Source organism: Bufo gargarizans, chromosome 11 (assembly GCF_014858855.1).
Source record: "Bufo gargarizans isolate SCDJY-AF-19 chromosome 11, ASM1485885v1, whole genome shotgun sequence".
In the NCBI taxonomy this organism is placed as follows: Eukaryota; Metazoa; Chordata; class Amphibia; order Anura; family Bufonidae; genus Bufo; species Bufo gargarizans.
In genome coordinates, this window is record NC_058090.1 from 17,482,246 (window position 1) to 17,496,873 (window position 14,628).

The window sequence follows — 14,628 nt, forward strand, 5'->3', positions numbered from 1 at the left end:
CATCTATCTATAGATCTATGTATACGTATCTATACCATCTATCATATCTATATATCTATCTTCTATCTATACATCTAGCTATAGATCTATGTATACGTATCTATACATCTAGCTACAGATCTGTCTGTCGATATAGCATCTATCATATCTATCTATATATCTATCTTCTATCTATAAATCTAGCTATAGGTGTCTCTTTACATATCTATATATCTTCTGTCTATATAGCATCTAGCTATAGATCTGTGTATACATATCTATATATCATCTGTCTATCATATCTATCTATCTTCTGTCTATACATATCTATCTATATATCATATCTATCTATTTATCGTTTGTCTATACATATCTATCTATACATCTAGCTATAGAGCTGTCTGTCTATATAGCATCTATCATATCTATCTATCTTCTATCTATACATCTAGCTATAGATCTGTCTGTCTATATAGCATCTATCATATCTATCTATCTTCTGTCTATACATATCTATCTATATATCATATCTATCTATTTATCGTTTGTCTATACATATCTATCTATACATCTAGCTATAGAGCTGTCTGTCTATATAGCATCTATCATATCTATCTATCTTCTATCTATACATCTAGCTATAGATCTGTCTGTCTATATAGCATCTATCATATCTATCTATCTTCTATCTATACATCTAGCTATAGATCTGTCTGTCTATATAGCATCTATCATATCTATCTATCTTCTATCTATACATCTAGCTATAGATCTGTCTGTCTATATAGCATCTATCATATCTATCTATCTTCTGTCTATACATATCTATCTATATATCATATCTATCTATTTATCGTTTGTCTATACATATCTATCTATACATCTAGCTATAGAGCTGTCTGTCTATATAGCATCTATCATATCTATCTATCTTCTATCTATACATCTAGCTATAGAGCTGTCCTATCTAGCATCTATATATCTATATCTCTATCCTATGTCTATCATCTATCTATACATCTATCTAGCATCTAGCTATAGCTCTGTCTATACATCTAGCTATCTATATATCATATCTATCCTATGTCTATCTATCATCTATCTATATCTCATATCTATCTATCTATATATCATCTATCTATAGATCTGTCTTTACATATATCTATCATCTATCTATATATCTATATATTATATCTATCCCATGTCTATCTATATCTATCTATCTATCTATTTATCTTCTATCTATCATATCTATCCCATGTCTATCTATATATTATCTATCTTATCTTCTATCTATCTATCCTATGTCTATCATCTATCTAGCTATAGCTCTGTCTATACATCTAGCTATCTATATATCTATCACATCTATCCTATGTCTATCTATCATCTATCTATATCTCATATCTATCTATCTATCTATAGATCTGTCTTTACATATATCTATCTTCTATATATCATATCTATCCCATGTCTTTCTATACATATCTATTGATATATCTATTTATCTTCTATCATATCTATCCCATGTCTATCTATATATTATCTATCTTATCTTCTATCTATCTAGCTATCTATTATATCTATCCTATGTCTATCTATCTATAGATCTATCTATCATATCTATCCCATGTCTATCTACAGTTGCAAGAAAAAGTATGTGAACCCTTTGGAATGATCTGGATTTCTGCACCAATTGGTCATAAAATGTGATCTGATCTTCATCTCAGTCACAACAATAGACAATCACAGTCGGCTTAACCTAATAGCACACAAAGAGTTAAATGTTACCATGTTGTTATTGAACGCACCATGTAAACATTCACAGTGCAGGTGGAAAAAGTATGTGAACCCCTAGACTAGGGATGGCCAACCTGTGGCTCTCCAGCTGTTGCAAAACTACAACTCCCAGCATGCCCAGACTGTCTACAACTATCAGCCTACAGCAGGGTATGGTGGGAATTGTAGTTTTACAACAGCTGGAGAGCCGCAGGTTGGCCAGCCCAGCCCTAGACTAATGACATCTCCAAGAGCTAATTGGAGTGAGGTGTCGGCCAACTGGAGTCCAATCAATGAGATGAGATTGGAGGTGTTGGTTACAGCTGCCCTGCCCTATAACACACACCAGTTCTGGGTTTGCTTTTCCCAAGAAGCATTGCCTGATGTGAATGATGCCTCGCACAAAAGAGCTCTCAGAAGACCTACGATTAAGAATTGTTGACTTGCATAAAGCTGGAAAGGGTTATAAAAGTATCTCCAAAAGCCTTGCCGTTCATCAGTCCAGGGTAAGACAAATTGTCTATAAATGGAGAAGGTTCAGCACTGCTGCTACTCTCCCTAGGAGCGGCCGTCCCGTAAAGATGACTGCAAGAGCACAGCGCAGACTGCTCAATGAGGTGAAGAAGAATCCTAGAGTGTCAGCTAAAGACTTACAGAAGTCTCTGGCATATGCTAACATCCCTGTTAGTGAATCTACGATACGTAAAACACTAAACAAGAATGGATTTCATGGGAGGACACCACAGAGGAAGCCACTGCTGTCCAAAAAACCATTGCTGCACGTTTACAGTTTGCACAAGAGCACCTGGATGTTCCACAGCAGAACTGGCAAAATATTCTGTGGACAGATGACACCAAAGTGGAGTTGTTTGGAAGAAACACACAACACTATGTGTGGAGAAAAAGAGGCACAGCACACCAACCTCATCCCAACTGTGAGGTATGGTGGTGGGGGCATCATGGTTTGGGGCCGCTTTGCTGCCTCAGGGCCTGGACGGATTGCCATCATCGAAGGAAAAATGAATTCCCAAGTTTATCAAGACATTTTGCAGGAGAAGTTAAGGCCATCTGTCCACCAGCTGAAGCTCAACAGAAGATGGTGCTGCAGCAGGACAACGACCCAAAGCATAGAAGTAAATCAACAACAGAATGGGTTAAACAGAAGAAAATACTCCTTCTGGAGCGGCCCAGTCAGAGTCCTGACCTCAACCCGATGGAGATGCTGCGGCAGGACCTCAAGAAAGCGACTCACACCAGACATCCCAAGAATATCGCTGAACTGAAACCGTTCTGTAAAGAGGAATGGTGAAGAATTACTCCTGACCGTTGTGCACGTCTGATCTGCAACTACAGGGAACGTTTGGGGGAAGTTATTGCTGCCAAAGGAGGTTCAACCAGTTATTACATCCCAGGGTTCACATACTTTCTCCACCTGCACTGTGAATGTTTACATGGTGTGTTCAATAACAACATGGTAACATTTAACTCTTTGTGTGTTATTAGGTTAAGCCGACTGTGATTGTCTATTGTTGTGACTGAGATGAAGATCAGATCACATTTTATGCAGAAATCCAGATCATTCCAAAGGGTTCACATACTTTTTCTTGCAATTGTATATACCATCTATCTATCTATCATATCTATCTATAGATCTATTTATCTTCTATCTATCATATCATATCTATCATCTATATATCTATCTATCATATATATCTCATGTCTATCTATCTATATATCTTCTATATCTATCTCATGTCCAGGAGTGTAGCTAATGGCTCATGGGCCCTGGTGCAAGAATTCAGCTTGGGGCCCCCCTTCCCTCAGTGCTTTGTGGCCAGGGGCAGGAAGCACATAGCCTTCGTGCTGCCCGAGGCAAAAATTGAAATGGCACCCCTCACCCACGCCAAATTCTTGATTAAACCCCCTTCCCTTGAGCCAGAGGTGTAACTTGACCAGCATGCACTTTCTATATTACTGGTGTCTTCTTATGCACCACAAGGGTCTTTGGGCCCCTCAAGCTCCTGGGCCCGGTAGCGACTGCTACCTCTGCACCCCCTATAGCTACGCCCCTGCTCCTGTCTATATATCTCATATCTATCCATCTATATATTATCTATCATCTATATATCTTCTATCTATCTATCTATCTATATATATATATATCATCTATCTCATGTCTATTTATCTATATATCTCATATATATCTATATATTATCTATCATCTATATATCTTCTATCTATCTATCTATCTATCATCTATATATCTTCTATCTATCTATCTATCTATATATATATATATCATCTATCTCATGTCTATTTATCTATATATCTCATATCTATCTATATATTATCTATCATCTATATATCTTCTATCTATCTATCTATCTATCTATCTATCTATCTATCTATCTATCATCTATATATCTTCTATCTATCTATCTATCTATCATCTATATATCTTCTATCTATCTATCTATATACATATATACATCATCTATCTCATGTCTATATATCTATATATCTCATATCTATCTATCTATATATTATCTATCATCTATATATCTTCTATCTATCTATATATCTCATGTCTATCTATCTATCTATCTATCTATCTATTATCTATCATCTATATATCTTCTATCTATCTATCTATCTATCTATATATCTCATATCTATCTATCTATATATTATCTATCATCTATATATCTTCTATCTATCTATATATCTCATGTCTATCTATCTATCTATCTATCTATTATCTATCATCTATATATCTTCTATCTATCTATCTATCTATCATCTATATATCTTCTATCTATCTATATATATATATATCATCTATCTCATGTCTATATATCTATATATCTCATATCTATCTATCTATCTATCTATATATTATCTATCATCTATATATCTTCTATCTATCTATATATCTATCATCTATATATCTTCTATCTATCTATCTATCTATATATTATCTATCATCTATATATCTTCTATCTATCTATCTATCTTCTATCTATCTATCATCTATATATCATCTATCTATCTATCTATCTTCTATCTATCATCTATATATCTTCTATCTATCTATCTATCTATATATATATATATATATATATATATATCATCTATCTCATGTCTATTTATCTATATAAATCATATCTATCTATCATCTATATATCTTCTATCTATCTATCTATATATATATCATCTATCTCATGTCTATTTATCTATATAAATCATATCTATCTATCTATCTATCTATCATCTATATATCTTCTATCTATCTATCTATATATATATCATCTATCTCATGTCTATTTATCTATATAAATCATATCTATCTATCTATCTATCTATATATTATCTATCATCTATATATCTTCTATCTATCTATATATCTCATGTCTATCTATCTATCTTCTATCCATCTATATATTATCTATCATCTATATATCTTCTATCTATCTATATATCTCATGTCTATCTATCTATATATTATCTATCTATATATATCTTCTATCTATCTATATATATCTTCTATCTCATGTCTATTTATCTATATAAATCAAATCAACTCAAATCAGCTTTATTGTCAGGACTAAATACATTTTAGCATTGCCAAAGCAAGTGGGAAATAATTGGGTGGGGTTGGGGGATGGGGACAGGTCCAGGGTGGGGGTATAGGAGTCCATGGTATATCAGGCTCCTCTCAGTCTATGGCAGGCAGTAATATATTGTGCTGCTGTGTTCTCCTCTTCCCCCAGCAGTATGGAGAGTCTCTCTTCCTCCTCCATGGAGGTGAAGTCTGGGCAGAGATCAGACAGTCTCCTAAAGTCAGTCTCCCTCACTGCTGAGTATTTGGGGCACCGCAGCAGGAAATGAGCCTCATCCTCCACGGCCTCCTGGTCGCACTGCTGGCACAGTCTGCTCTCCCTGGGCATGTCCCTCTGTCGGTGACGCCCGGATTCAATGAGCAGGCTGTGGGCGCTCAGATCTGTTGGTCTTTTGGATTGGGGAGTTTCTCCAGATATGGGGCCAGTATGTACGCCCTCTGCAGGCTCTAGGACGTTCTTATGTCGTTCCTCCAGACGCTGATATACTCCTCTTTGCACTCGTGTATCGTCCTCTGGATTTCACCCTTTGTCAGGCTATATTGGTTGGTGGCTTGGGGTGACTTGTTGCAGGGTGCTTTGTTTTTCTGGGGCTTCTAGGTGCAGCAAGGCTTTGTGATGGTGGGAGCTGCTATGAAGATGGGCTCTGAATGATAGCGCCCTCTTCTGGACAGCAAAGTAGAGTGGGAATCTGCCCAGTTCTGCTCGACAGGCGCTGTGGACCTGGAGAAAGTGTTTGCAGAGTTCTAGGTGGAAAAGTTCTGTTGGCCCAGAGTCCCACTTTAGCCGGTATGGGTATGTGTCTGGGCCCCCGACTTCACTGCCATACAGGAGGATCGGGGCGATGATGGTGTCAAGGATTTTAAGCCAGACGGTCACTGGTGCTTTAACCCCTTAAGGACTCAGCCCTATTTCACCTTAAGGACTTGGCCATTTTTTGCAAATCTGATCAGTGTCACTTTAAGTGCTCATAACTTATCCAGGCCATTCTGAGTCTGAAGTCACTTTGTGAGGCTTACATAATAGAAACCGCCCGAAAATGACCCCATTCTATAAACTACACCCCTCAAGGTATTCAAAACTGATTTTTACAAACTTTGTTAACCCTTTAGGTGTTGCACAAGAGTTATTGGCAAATGGGGATGACATTTGAGAATTTCATTTTTTTTTGCCTAATTTTCCATTTTAACCCATTTTTTCAACTAACAAAGCAAGGGTTAACAGCCAAACAAGACTGTATCTTTATTGCCCTGACTCTGCTGTTTACAGAAACACCCCATATGTGGTCGTAAACTACTGTACGGGCACACAGCGGGGCGTAGAGGGAAAGGTGCGCCGTATGGTTTTTGGAAGCCAGATTTTGCTGGACTGTTTTTTTGCGGGATGAGATGACGGTTTGATTGGTACTATTTTGGCGTACATGCGACTTTTTTAATCACTTTTATTACCTTTTTTGGGAAGTAAGGTGGGCAAAATTTCAATTTTCTCAGTTTTTATTTTTTTATTTTTATGGCGTTCACCGTGCGGGGAAAGTAACATGACCGTTTTATAGATCAGGTCATTACGGACGCGGTGATACCTAATATGTGTAGTGTATTTTATTTTTTTTATTTTTATTCAGTGATAAATGTTTTTTTTCTTAACTTTTTTCACTTTTTTTTGACCCAGACCCACTTGGTTCTTGAAGATCCAGAATGTCTGTATAATACAGTACAGAACAATATATAGGGTTCTGTACTGTATTTTACTTACACTAAAAGCATAGATCTGTTCAGCACCACGGACTGCAGGACGCCTGAGAAGGCGTCCTGTTGCCATGGGAACCTTCCCCGTCTGCCACAACTTCGCAGATGGGGAAGGGTGAGCACGGGGCTGTCGGGGGGGCTCTCTCCCTCTCCATCGGGGGGCTGCAAAGGCACAGCAGCCCCCCGATGGGAGAGGGAGGGAGCTCCCTGACCGATGACAGTTAACCTTTTCCATACCGCGGTCCGTACCGGGTGCTAATCAGCATTTTGGGCATTTTTAAAGTTTCTGACCCCCAGCGGTCAGGGACCGCGGGGATCAGAAACTGCAGAAATCGCAGCAAACCGCAGGTCTGAATTGACATGCGGTTTGCGGCGATCGCCGATATTGGGGGGTCACATGACCCCCCTGGCGTTGTGACAGGATGCCGGCTGAATGATTTCAGCCAGCATCCCGTTGTGATTAACCCCCGTGGCCCCGGAATACCTATTTAAAGTTAGGACGTACCGGTATGCCCCCGGGGTCCTTAAGGGGTTGAGGTGATACAGACGCCTTCTGATGGCAGAGAAGGTTTTGCTCGCCTTGTCTTTCAGTGTTTCCATGGCTTTCTTAAAACTCCCTGATTGGCTGATTTCTAGGCCCAGGTCGGTGTAGCTGTCGGTTTCTGAAAGTGGACAGTTGTTTAGCAGGAAGGGAGGATGCCCGCGGCTTTCCAGTTTCTTTTCTGGATTGATGGGCAGTGCCCACGTGTTACTGAACTTCTCCAGGGTTTTCAGGTTATCTTGGAGACCTTTCTCAGTTGGTGATAGTGTGCACCCTAAAGCACAAACAAAAGCCGTGTGTGTGTGTGTGTGTGTGTGTGTGTGTGTGTGTGTATGTGTATATATTATATACACAGACACACACACATATATATATATATATATATACATACATACATACATATACACAAATACACTTAGGCTGGGTTCAGACCTGAGCGTTTTACAGCGCGTTCCAACGCGCTGTAAAACGCTCAACAAGCAAGAACCAATGCTTCCCTATGGGAATGGTTCTCACCTGAGCGTTTTACAGTGCGTACGATTGCGCTGTAAAACGCCCGACGCCCCAAGAAGTACAGGAGCTTCTTTGGGGCGTCTTGTCGCGCGTTCCCGTACATAGACTTCAGCGGGAACGCGCGACAATGGGCGTTCGCTTGTCTCTGTATGCGCGATTGCAAACGCCCGTACAATTGCGCATACAGAGCGTACGTTCAGTACGCTCAGGTCTGAACCCAGCGTAAGGGGTATCAGGGTACATTATTATACAGGGGCAATATAACTTATATTATATTAGTTATATTACCCATTCATCATGCTGCCTGAGATAGCCCTCCTCAGTTATATTACCCCTGTAAAATAATATACCCTGATACCCCTTAGTTTTACCCCCCTGTATAATTTACCCTGATCCCTCAGATATATTACCCCCTGTATAATGTTCCCGATAGCCCTCCTCAGTTATATTACCCCCTGTATAATGTTCCCGATAGCCCTCCTCAGTTATATTACCCCCTGTAATTTACCCTGATACCCCTCAGTTATACAGTATCATATAACTGAGGGGTATCTGGTTACATTATACAGAGGTGTAAATGAGGATGGGTAGCAAGCAGCAGGGAACATACAGGGCAGAGTTCCAGTGGCGTAGCGTGGGTTGTCAGCACCAGGGGCAAGCCAAGTATTGCCCCCCCAACATGTGGACACGCCCCTTTTTATTTTTTTACAAATCATGCACGTCACCTACAGTCCTATGTAACGCCAGAGATAATACAGTGATAACTCTGAGTACAGATAATGTAGTAGATGTCACCTGCAGTCCTATGTAACACCACAGATAACACAGTGATATCTCTCTGAGTACAGATAATGTAGATGTCACCTGCAGTCCTATGTAATGCCACAGATAATACAGTGATAACTCTGAGTACATATAATGTAGTAGATGTCACCTGCAGTCCTATGTAACATCACAGATAACACAGTGATAACTGAGTACAGATAATGTAGTAGATGTCACCTGCAGTCCTATGTAACACCACATATAACACAGTGATAACTCTGAGTACAGATAATGTAGTAGATGTCACCTGCAGTCCTATGTAATGCCACAGATCACACAGTGATATCTCTCTGAGTACAGATAATGGGACCTGCAGCTATCAGATAATGGGGTCATATCCTAGCGATATGCCCCTATTGTCTCAGATGAGAATACCTCTTTAACCACCTAACTGTTCTGCTGAGCTCAGGCAGAAAGGGGGGGGGGGGGCTGATTTAGATGCTGATATCTCCTCAATGGTAGCGGCTAGAAGGCTGCAACTGGTCACATTCCAGACAGCGAAAACAACAAAGGAGAAATCACTGGTAGAAATAGAGTCGGGAATAATCACGGTAAAACCCGATTTTACTTTCACTTTTGCTGAATTTACTGCATCCTGATTTCTATCAGTGATATCTTCCCCTGTACTGACGATATTGCTGTCATTCTGGCATTGTATGAAAGCTTGGAATGTCAGCAAAGAATACAAAGGCTAAATCTCTAGCTGCTACCAAACCAGAGATATGAGCAGCTAAAGCAGCGCCCTGCCCTTCAGTCTGGAGAAGGAGGAGGGGGCAGAGCTGACAGGCTAAGGGAGAAAGGAGAAATAGTAAAAATATATAGAAGCATTAATTTTAATGTAAATTTGTTTTCCCTTAGTCCTAACAGCAGCACAAGTGGGGAGTTCTCCCCTGTGAAACTGGTAGGACAGGTGGAATTTTTATTGATTAAAATTCCTACCAAGACAATTAAACAATCAACCCACCCCCTATAAGGGGACGTCTGCCCTTAAACCAGTGCTTTATCAGCAAGTACACAAACAAAAATAGGGTGGGAAATTTGTGTGCTGCTGTTAGGACTAAGGGAAAACAAAATTACGTTAAAATGAATGCTTCCCTTACGTCCTAACCAGCAGCACAAGTGGGGACCTAGCAAGGAGCGACAGACAAATTGGGAGGGTTACCCCTTTTTTTTTTTCTTTTTTATGAGAGGGCATCTTGAGAATGGTACGTCCAAATGCCACTCCCTCAGAGCGCCTAGAATCTAGGTGGTAACGCTTCATAAAGGTGCTGTGGGAGCTCCAAGAGGTTGCAGCACAGATTTGTTCTAGCGGGACAAACTTTTCTCTGCGTACGAAGTAGATACTGCCCTTGTAGAGTGGGCAGTGACAAAGGATGGAGGAGCCAACCCCTGGGCTAGAAAAGCTTCATGGATTGCCTCTTTTACCCATCTACTTAAAGAGGGTTTAGAGGCCTTTGGACCAGGGATCTCAAACTGCGGCCCTCCAGCTGTTGCAAAACTACAACTCCCAGCATGCCCGGACAGTCTACAGGTATCAGCCTACAGCAGGGCATTGTGGGAGTTGTAGTTTTGCAACAGCTGGAGGGCCGCAGTTTGAGATGCCTGCTTTAGACCTTTGTTTTTCCCCGACAAGGACAGCAGGAGGTGTTCGGATCTTCTGAAGTCCGCAGTTCTGTTCAGGTAGATTCTGAGATTTATTGAAATGTCCAAGGAATGGAGGGCTTTTTCCTCTGGAGATGAGGGAGAGGGACATAAAACCGGTAAGATGATGGTCTGATAAGTATTTCTAAATGATGGTACCTTGGGGACAAAGGTCGGTAGGAACCTCAACAAAACTCTGTCCTGGAGGAAGAGGGTATAAGGCTCAACGTCCGCTAAGGCCTGCAGTTCTCCAATCCTCTTGGCCGAAGTTAGGGCCAGTAGAAATGGGATAGGTCTCAGGATTCTAGGTTTTAGTCTTTCGACTCCTTTGATGACCCTCCCGAGTAGGGGGTCTTGAGCTAAAGGTCTACCTAAACAGGCAGAAAGCGTACTGGTATGAACTCTGAGCGTTGATGGGCTTAGACCCTTGTCCAGGCCGTCCTGCAGAATCGCTGAAAGAGGAGGCTCTGAGGGTACAACCTCTTTATCAGCACACCACTAAAGGAAGATCTTGTATATCCTTGAGTAGGCTTTGTTTGTAGACTCCACCCTGGAGTGTGAAATGGTTCTCAAGACCTCCGCAGAACGCCCTCTAGCTTCTAGTAGGGACCTGTCAATCTCCAGGCTGTCAGATTGAGTTTCCTCAGATCTAGGCAGGGGCCTGTGTCCTGATACACAAGGTCCTGCATTAGGGGAAGTCTCCAATATGTGCCCTGACTCATCTTCATAAGCTGGGTGAACCAAGATCTCTTCGGCCAAAATGGTTTTATCGCAATGACAGGGGTCTGGTCTTGCTTGATTTTCCCTTGGTAGCCCAAGCGCTGGAGAGACTGAAGAGCCAGTTGAAGAGGAGATAAAAGAACGTCTAGAGTGGCGGCTTTTAGAAGTCAGTCGTCTAGGTATGGGACGATTTCTAGCCCTAGAAGCCCGAGTTGGGCAACAACTGGAGCCATAACTTTTGTGAAAGTGTGGGGAGCGGGAGAAATGCCAAAAGGCAGCACAGCAAACTGGTAATGTTTTACCACCCCTCTTATGGAAACCACAATTCTTAAAAATCTCCTGTGAGCTGGGTGAATGGGGATATGAAGGTAAGCATCCTTCAGATCTAAGGTGATCATTAGATCACTGGGGTTTAGGATGCTGATAAGTGATCGAATGGTCTCCATGCTGAAGCGCTTTGGTCTTATGAACCGATTTAGGTAACGCAGGTCTATGATCATGCGCCAATCGCCCAACACCAATCGCCCGACTAGATAAATGGGGGAGTATACTCCCAGCCCTTTTTCGCGAGGAGGAACTTCTTCTAGGGCCCTTTTTTGAACATAAAGGAGGACAGAATCCTCTAAGATAGACTGTTTGGTCTGTTTAGGGTTCTGGTTAAAACAAATTTCTCTTGGGGAAGGGACAGAAAATCTATTTTGTACCCCCACATAATTATTTCATCCAACTGAATTCTGAGAACGCTGGACCGAACAAACTCCACGACTTCTGAGGAAGCAACTGCAACTGAAGCAGAGGCTGTAGCTGCGGAATAGCTGCGCCTCAGAGGGCACTCGGCCCTCCGATCTAATGGATCCTGAAGGTTGCTTCTGTCATCAGAAGGAACTAAGGTCCTCTTAGACAACTTGGAGATCGCCATATCGACCTTCGGAGGCGGTACCCATAGTTCTGATTCCGACTCCTGGAGAGGAAACATTAGTTTAAATCTCTGTGTGAGAACCGGACCTTTTTAGGGATGCTTCCATTTAGTTAACATAAGCTTTTTTTAAATCTTTATCCACTTTAGGCTACTTTCACACTAGCGTTCGGGCGGATCCGTTCTGAACGGATCCGCGCATAATAATGCAGACGGAGGCTCCGTTCAGAACGGATCCGTCTGCATTAAAATGGCAAAAAAAAAGCCAAGTGTGAAAATAGCCTCGGACGGATCCGTCCAGACTTTCAATGTAAAGTCAATGGGGGACGGATCCGCTTGAAGATTGAGCCACATTGTGGCATCTTCAAACGGATCCGTCCCCATTGACTTACATTGTAAGTCTGGACGGATCCGCACGGATCCGCACGCTTCCGCACGGCCAGGCGGACACCCGAACGCTGCAAGCAGCGTTCAGCTGTCCGCCTGTCCGTGCGGAGGCGAGCGGAGCGGAGGCTGAACGCCGCCAGACTGATGCAGTCTGAGCGGATCCGCTCCATTCAGACTGCATCAGGGCTGGACGGCTGCGTTCGGGTCCGCTCGTGAGCCCCTTCAAACGGAGCTCACGAGCGGACCGACGAACGCTAGTGGGAAAGTAGCCTTAAAGGCCCTTGGCCCCCTAGAGGTGGACGGTGGAGCTTCCCCTTGCTCAACATCATGATCCCTTGATCGGATGGAGCGTAGTCTTTGCGTCTTCTCCACAGGAAAAAGATAAGTGGCATCATCTTCATCAGAAGAGGAGGAGGAGGAACAGTCTTCAACCGAAATTATGTCTTCAGCCATAGGTACAGGACTTGCTGATGAAGCTCTGTGCCTCTTAGAAGAAAGGGCGCTCTTGATCTCCATAATGGAATAACCCATGAATTCCTTCATCCAGCCGACCCACTGTCACTACATTATTACTGATAAAGCTAAACCAGAAGGGCCCCCCCCTTCGATTATATATGTAATCTGAGGCAAAAATACTAATTTAGGCAGAGCAGAGCCGAAGTGCGGCTAAAACAGCCGTCGAATATGTGCACGCCGCCGACCTGGAAGCTGAGCGCGGCAGCCGGGACCGTGGCCGAGTACAGGCCGAGCCCAGGGGGATATCGCCGGGATATAGAGGTGCCAACAAACCCCTACCATGTAATTGCGGCAGAGACTGCAATCCAGCAGATCCTAGGAAAAAAACGTCCACAGCAGCAAACGAATCAAAAAGGTAACAGGCAGCGCCTGAACCTGTCCTCAGACAGATAAAAGAGCACTGGTTTAAGGGCGGGCGTCCCTTAATAGGGGGTGGGTTAATTGTTTAATTGTCGTGGTAGCAATTTTAATCAATAAAAATTCCACCTGTCCTACCAGTTTCACAGGTGAGAACTCCCCACTTGTGCTGCTGGGAAACGCAGGATTATCATCAGCGTACGGACCACATAATAAAATGATGTCATATTTACCTCACAGTGACCGCCACATATAAATTCCACAAAATAATTAAAAAAAATGCTTTTTTATCTTTACCCTAAAAATAAAATAATAAAAGTTATTTAATACACAATATATACCCCAAAATGGTTCCTAAAAAACCTGCAACTAATCCCGCAGTGTAATTACAGGGGACTGTTCTATTCACTAGTAATCACACTGCGCCACCGCTGCGCAGTATAGTTTTGAAGAGGAAGGTGGACCTCCACCAATCAGATACTGAGGACAGGTCGTCAGTATATACTGGCTGCACAAAGTCACAAAGGAACTCGCTCTGCACCAGCGTCACAGTGTATCCACAATCTCCTCTTAAATACAGGGAATCCACTAATTCCACTCTCATCGGGAATCCTTACAGATAAAGACACATTTCCATCACAAAGGGGTATTTTTGAAACCTCAATACTCATATTTTTACATTTTGCCATTGAACATGTAATATAAAATCTTTGGAAGCAGTCAGCACTGCACTGCTACTATAATCGTAGATTAGTAGAATTAGGATAGCACTGTTTTTTTTAATAATTGTATGTTTATTATGGTATATAAAACAAAAGAACGTGAATACACTTTTACAATAGCATAGTGCACAGAAGTCCCAGGAAGGGGCAATACACAAAACACATCACATCCATATTGGAAGAGCATATGTAACACTTGACAGTATTCAGTGATGAAGCATTGAATTGATCCAACTGAGACTACATTCATCTGTAACCAGACATGACATGCCAACAGAGGAGGGGGGGGGGGGGGGGGGGGGGGTGAAAGGAAACAATCCTTTCCCCACGATTCTTCAAGGTTGCCTATTGGCCCAATAAGTGTCCCATA